This window comes from Sciurus carolinensis, chromosome 13 (assembly GCF_902686445.1).
Source record: "Sciurus carolinensis chromosome 13, mSciCar1.2, whole genome shotgun sequence".
NCBI lineage: Eukaryota > Metazoa > Chordata > Mammalia > Rodentia > Sciuridae > Sciurus > Sciurus carolinensis.
In genome coordinates, this window is record NC_062225.1 from 59423547 (window position 1) to 59431220 (window position 7674).

The window sequence follows — 7674 nt, forward strand, 5'->3', positions numbered from 1 at the left end:
GATTTCTGCAAGGGGGCTCGCCGCTTTCCTGCAGGGAACGAGTCCTCGAGCCGAAGGCGGAGGCACTGCGCACCAGGATTAGGTGAGGTGGGCGGATTTGCTCACAGCACCGCGGCTCGGGCTTCCTCCGGAATCCGGGGCTGGGTGGGCGAGAGCCACCGACGGCTGGGATGGGCGCCGAGGAAGCAGACGAGAGCTCCACCCTCCATCCACCTCTGAGAGCTTTCTGGGCCCTGCTTTTCACCACTCTGGGTAATATATCCATCCCCGAATTTAACGACCCTCGCTTCGTAAAAGCAACTGAAAACCGCCCTTTCGAGAAATCACGTCCACGAGGCCTCCTGTGCCGCTCGTTGGCAGCTGAACTTGCTCCGCTTTGCCCACGCCTCCTGCGCAGGGCGCGCTCCCCAGCCCTGCGACCAGGTGGCCCGCGCCTCACAGCAGCCGCAGAGGAGCTCCAGCTGGCCCCAACCCCACTGGCCACGGGCGTGGGGAGGCTGATGTCCTGCCTCCGGAGAAAACTTCTGACCCCGGATTTGTGGCATGCCATTCGAATAGCCCTAGAAAACGTCTCCTCTCTAGTCCGCTAGCTACCGCCATTTCAGAGTGACAGCGCGGGGGAGAAGAAACGCCCCAGGCACTTTTCCTAAACTGCACAGCTACCCCGAGGGCCAAGTGCCTGCGACGGGGAGGAGGGCCCGCAGGCGGGGGTCCGTGCGGACCCAAGGAAGGATACTGAGGAGGGGTTACTGCTAGCTAGAAGGCAAGGGAGCAGATCCTCCCCGGCTCTACTTCTGCGCCTCGGGCCGCAACGCCCAGAGTGGTGGCCTGGCTGCACCCGCCCCGGGGCGAGCACCGCTGCCGAGACCCCAGGTCTCATTCCCGGCGCCGGGAAGTCGGGCTCACTCTGCGAGAGGAGCACCCGGGGCATTCGATCCCGATGCCCCGCAAGGGTGACAGGGCAGCGCCCAGGTAGCTCCGGGCCGCATCCCTGGGGCAGAATGCCATTAAAGACCCACGGAAGAACGACTGGGGGGGCAGTAAATGGACGGCTGGGTTCGAGCGCTGGATGGTGCACGGTGGCAAATAGAATGGGAAAACGGTATAAGGTTCCACGCGAAGTGCTTCCTGCCCGCGGCCGAGCGCGACCTGAGGCGGAGTAGTTACAAGACAGGAACCGAGAAGACTAAAGAGAAACTAGCTCCTTCCGGTAAGGAGATAAAATGGAGCGTGCGGATATCCAAAAGGGTCGTGCTCCAGGTGAGGCTCGAACTCACAACCTCGGCATTGCTCTGCATGTACTGCTGTATAAGTACCGCGCGCTAACCGATTGCGCCACTGGAGCTCCGCTTAGCCGCCCTCGCGATAGCTCTATCAGGGTTCACTCGGCCGGGTGCGGGCCTCCGCGGAGCATGCGCGTTTGCCGCTCGCGGCTCGGACCCGGTCCTCTGCAACCCCCGACTGGGCACAGAGCTGCTGCCGGGCTACTCCGAGCCCAGCGAGCTGGACAATCCTGCGAGTGTCCCCCTTGGGGTTGAAGTGCAGGTTAGCATGTCCGAACCAGTGAGCCACTGGGGCCCGGCAGCGCCGTGGGAGAGGCGGCCTGGTCCCGGTGGCCTCGAGCCAACACCGCGTACTCAGTGGGGCTTCGCCTCGCTGGAGCGGGCTGCGAGGGGCAAGACCCAGCCCAGAGGGGCCGGCAGGCTGGCCTCGCGGCTGTGGTGACGCGAGCCGAGGGGCGGGGCCGGGCCGCGCGGCCCAGGCTGGGAGACGCAGATACCCAGACGCAGCCGCTCGCTGCCCGGAGACCCCAGCCGAGAAGTGCGCTGGAAGGCACGACCGAGTTTTCGCGCGGTGCGGGCGGCCGGGCCGTCTGCAGAAGCCCGGAAATATTTGGACGAATGTGTCGGTGCCTCTGGACCCAGTGGGTCGAGGGCGGCCTCTGCCGGCGGCGCGCGCGGGCAGGAAAGTTGGGCTGCGCGGAGCGGCGACCGACCTTCCAGGCCAGCGCCGTAGGGCCGCAGCCTGGAGCCCCGCCACACCCGCCGGGCGATCTCCGGCCCCTCTCGCATCCAGAGCTGGGGCTCGGGCACTCCCGGCGGCAGGCTGTCCCCGAAGTCGAGGCAAGCCACTTGCATTCTGAGGACACGAAGATCACCCTGATCTTGGAGAGGTTTCAGCATCTCCCTGAACCCTGCGTGTTTTATTGGGCCACAAAATGTTATTTTTTGTTCTCGTTAATTTTAAAACCAACTTTCAGTACTTGAAATCAGGAGATCTGATATGAATATCCGAAGATCCATTTCTTTTTTAAAAACACTGTACCCAGGTCTGAATTATGACTACTCTGGTCCATGCTTTTGTCTTTGCGGACCCCTTTCCTTCGTTTTAAACAATAGTGTTTCAGCGGGGCCCGGTGGCCCAAAATTGGAATCCCAATTACCGGGGAGGCTGAGACAGGAGGATCACAAATTCCAAGCCAGCCTCAGCAATTTAACTACTCTCAAAAAAAAAAAAAAAAAAAAAATTTTTTTTTTAAAGGGCTAGGGATGTAATTCAATGGTAAAGCACCCCTGCATTCAATCCCCAATACCAAAAGAGAGAGAGAGAAGAATTTTTTTTAAAAGTGTACTTTACAACTGCAATGGTATAAAGATTAACGTAACCCAGGCTGGATTTATATTATTCACATGTGTTCATTTTTTCTAATCATTTTCAAAAACTAAAATTTGAGTATTTTTGCTGCCCCTAGGTACTCTGCATACTTTGATAACTCCACTTGGAACCCACATCCTCCCATGGGCACAGCAGCAGCACCCCCACAATTTGTCCACCACTCCCTCAGTTTCTTCCTTCAGGATTGTCCCACTCATCTTGTTAGTGCCCACATGTTGGTCACCTTGTTTGGTGACCTCTTCTCTCCCAGAAGAGCAAACAATAGAATAATCTTGGCACTTGATGAAAAGAACCAGCATGCACAAGCCATGGGGGAAGAATTAAGGTCATGGGTGTCGTCACCTTGATGATGACAGGTTATATTAGGGTGAAATGTGTCACGCAGTAGTTTGGTATCAGAGTGTAAAAGGTCTTGAAATTCAAGCAGAAGAGATAAGAAGCAGTTAGGTTGACAAGGAGGCAGCAACAGATTCTGTGTAGAGCAGGGGCCTCCTGAAGTTTTTTGTAGAAAGCCCAGTGCCATGTGCAAACTGGATTACCCACCTAGAGAAAGAAGCCTGCTGGCACACGCCTGTAATCCCAGTGACTGAAGCCAAAGCAGGAGGATTGTAAGTTCCAGGCCAGCCTCACCAATTTTGCTAAGGCCCTAAGCAACTTAGTGAGACCCTGTCTCAAAAAATAAAAACGACTAGGAATGTAGCTCAGTGATTAAGCACCCCTGAGTTCAATTCCTGGTACTCCCCAAAAAAGCCAGGTGAGACTGTGTCCAAGAGACACACATCAAGAGCAGCTCAGAAAGGGAATAGTTGGTACCCTGCAAGATCCCATCAGGTACCAGGCAGGTGGTGGGCTACAGGGTTGTTTACAACATGCCAGGGTTAGGGCTCCTTGGAGCCTGTGGGCAAGTCCAGGTAAATCAAGGACGGCAGAGAGTGATCCTTTGAAATAAGTTCCTCCCGAAAGTTGGAACAGGCTGAAAAGGGAAATGCATGACTTGCTGCAGGGTAGGGATAATTTTTTTCCTAAATTGAAGGGGTTTCTTTTCCTGGTAAACAAGAAAATAATGCATGAACTCATTCACTGCATCTTCTCAAATCCCAGAGCATTTGCAGAATCTGACCTTCCTCCCTCCCGAGTCTCTTAGGCAAAGCCCACCTGGTAAACCAAGAGCAGCAGAGTTGCCACTGACAACCCAGCTTCCCTCTCTCCCACCCCACCTTTCATGGATCTGCTCTGTTACTAGTTCAGAAGGTAGTGATGGATCCTAACTGTGTGCAGGAGGAAGGCAGCACCTCATAAAAGGAACTTAAATAGCCTAGCCCCAAGGAAATCAAGTATCCTAAGGGAGGAACCTAGAGCGGGTAATGTTGAACAGGGACAGGGTCTGAAACAAAAGGATAAGCCTCCTGACACCTACAAATCACTTACCTGCACCCAGATTGCCTCTAAAGAGCAATGAACGGGGAGTCTTAGTTGTGATCCTCTTCAGTCATAAGAGATCTTAAATAAGTCTCATTCCCTCCGGAACTCATTTCCCCCTCTCAAAAATGAGGAATATATAAGGAGAGCCTGATTTGTGTCAAGGTTGACAATGTGGAATGTGAAAACATTTTGCCACTTTGTCCACAAAAAGGAAGTTAAGTGGTCTCTTAGCTGTTCCCTTTGATTTATGTTTCAGAGGTGATGGTGCATTATGTTAACTGATATTCACATAGACTCAGGAAACTACAGGAGAATTTTGTAGAATGATTCTTTTAAAAAGAGATAAAAATCAACTTCAAAAATAAAACACTTAAATTTTGTCAAGAGTCCAGTCCCACCTAAGCTAAGGCTCTGCTCTCATCCTTCTTCATGTTAAGATGGCTCCAAAGTAGGCTAGAATTAAGCTTATGTAAAGTTGTGTTCAAAAGACAGATTTTTTGTTGTAAAGATCACTGTGATATCAGACAGGGGATTTAATACAAAACTTACATACAGGTTTGAGTAAATTGTAAAGGGTACTTAGGTTTATAAAAGCATTTTAAAAGAAAGTAAAGCTTGTAAAGAATATCATATGTATTGATATGATTGGTAAATGTATGGGTCTTTGTAGAGGCAAAATAGATACCAAATAAATACATGAAAGAATTAAACTAGATAAGAGCTTTCCTGTCCATCTTGACTGGAAAACTCCTTGTACCATGTAACTCTTAACATCACCATTAAATTATTTTAATCATTTAATAGATTGTGCAAGATACATAATAAAGGAGTGATTTTTAAATAAAGTCAAATTTAGTTTAGATCCGTGTGTAATTTTAAAACAGTAGTGCCTGTAAAATAAAAAGACTAGCCTCAGCACTTTTCATTTTCCAAGTAATATAAAATGTTTAATTTAATTATGTAAGAGGAAGACATGTTTATTAACAGAAAAACTTTTAAAATAACATGTCATATTTGGTATTGGGACAAATGTACTGTATATTAAAATATATGAAACTTAATGACTCATTATAACCTCAGAAATAGACAAAAACTGCTTTCCTAACTGAATGTTTGAAATTTATGCCTTTTGCATTTAAAAAAAAAACTGGTGTATTTTTACTACTTTCATGTTTTCATGTCTAAATGATGAAATAAAACAGAAGGATTGCTGTATGCAAGTACCATTCTGCAAGTAACAAAGTGGGTATATCTGGTCTTTCTTCCTAATGAAAGGTCAAACTGGAAGTAACAGTCATTGTATTTTTTATTTATGGCTTTAATTTCTGATATGCAAGAGACATCATGATGAGCCATATAAACAGTCTGATTAGTAGAATTAAATTTGTGGGTCTAGTAAATGAAGATCATCTTGATTCACTTTTACAAAATTATTTTGTGGTCCTCATTTGCTTTGTTTCAGTAATTGTATTTTTTATATTTATTTTAACTATGACTCAAAAATGTTGCTATAGAGAAGTTGAAACCCACGAGAGGAGCCACCCGGGCAGCTATCACATGGACAGATGTCTGGTGTTCAGGGAGTGCTGTGTGTACTGATCAACATGCATCCAGAGGCTCGCAAAGTGATTCAATTTTAAGTATGTGGGGGGGGGGGCTTAATAATTAATTATTGTTATTCTAAATAGAACACTATAAAATACCACTGCCATCTTTCATGGAGTGAACTCTCTGGAATGCTCTTCAGAACCCCCTGCTTTTGACTAAGCCCAAAGTCCTTCCTGTCCAGACAGTCCCTGAGACTAACCAGCCCTGTGTGGGGAAATGACCCTTCATTTCCCATAGGAGGAGATGGATGAGTGGATCCCAAGGCCCAAGTTCTCCAAAGTCTGAGCAGATTTCACAGAGTGTAGCAGGATGGTAAACTGAGGAAGCTCCCATCCCTTCACTCTGAACCCAAGCAAAAGGAAGAAATGGTGAAAGCAGGTCAGATGGGAAAAAATTTAAAAGATTGGTAACATGCAGTGTTAATGAGAGTGTGGGGAAATGGAGACTGTTCAGTTTGGTTTGGTTTTTAAGACACTTTAGCAGAATCTAAAGGTTTTTTTTAACTAAATTTTTTTTTTTTTTTTTTTTTTTACAGACTGTATTTTGATTCATTGTACACAAACGGGGTACAACTTTTCATTTCTATGATTATACACAATGTAGATTCACACCATTCATGTAATCATACATATACATAGGGTAACACTGTCTATTTCATTCTATCTTTCCATCTCCCACTCCCTCCCACCCCATTTTCCTCTACACCATCCAGAGTTCCTTCATTCTTCTCCCCCTGCCAACCCCCTTCATTATATATCACCATCCACTTATCAGAGAAAACATTCAGCCTTTGGTTTTTATGGGCTTGGCCTATTTCACTTAGCATGATATTTTCCAACTTCATCCATTTACCAGCAAATGCCATAATTTTATTCCTCTTTATGGCTGAATAATATTCCATTGTATATATACCACAGTTTCTTTATCCATTCATCTGTTGAAGGGCATCTAGGTTGGTTCCACAATCTAGCTATTGTGAATTGAGCTGCTATGAACATCGATGTGGCTGCATCACTGTAGTATTCTGATTTTAAGTCTTTTGGGTATAAACCGAGGAGTGGGATAGCTGGGTCAAATGGTGGGTCCATTCCAAGCTTTCTGAGGGATCTCCATACTGCTTTCCAGAGTGGTTGCACCAATTTGCAATCCCACCAGTAATGTATGAGTGTGCCTTTTTCGCTACATCCACACCAACACTTATTATTGCTTGTGTTCTTGATAGTAGCCATTCTAATTAGAGTTAGATGAAATCTTAGGGTAGTTTTAATTTGCATTTTTCTAATTACTAGGGATGATGAGCATTTTTTCATATATTTGTTGATCACCTGTATATCTTCTTCTGTGAAGTGCCTGCCCAGTTCCTTAGCCCATTTATTGATTGGGTTCTTTGTATTTTTGGTGTAAAGTTTTCTAAGTTCTTTATAAACCTATCTAAGTTTTAAATGCATTTGTCCTTTGACCCAGCAGATTCTGTAGGATTCTCCCCTATAGAAACATCCACACTTGTGAACAAATGTTTCATCTGATCTAAAATGCCCTACATTGTAAAATGAACCATCATTGTATGTATCATTAAGGGAGGGAATGCTACCATTTTAGATGTAACAGTACTTTTGTGTCACATAGAATTTTTATTTTTATACTTAAAAAAATAGCTCTTTTAGATGGACTCACGTGTACATTTTTTATCATATATTCCTCTTGTTGGCTACTGCTTTCTGCTCAGCTTTGCGGTGTCTTGGTTCCTTCCACTTACAACCCATCAAATGCTTCAAGGAGGAAAGTGACTCAGGGTACCAAGCTCACCACAGGAAATCCCAGCCCCTTAACTCCTGGATGAGCTTGGAAGCTCACTATTGCCTCTAAACAATTTGTTTTTTTGTTTTTGTTTTGGGGGGATTTTGTTGCTGCTGCTACTGCTGCTTCTGGTAGTTATAGATTTTCTAGCTACTTTCAGTGGGAGGATTC

The 7674-nt window shown here is 46.4% G+C and overlaps 1 non-coding gene across 1 annotated transcript; it reads right to left on the bottom strand.

Moving 5' to 3' along the window:
* Positions 1-1252: 1252 nt before the first annotated feature.
* Trnai-uau (transfer RNA isoleucine (anticodon UAU)) lies at positions 1253-1345 on the bottom strand. The gene is given in 2 exon segments: positions 1253-1288; positions 1308-1345. It is a non-coding gene; the product is annotated as a tRNA-Ile (tRNA).
* Between the last annotated feature and the right edge of the window lie 6329 nt (positions 1346-7674).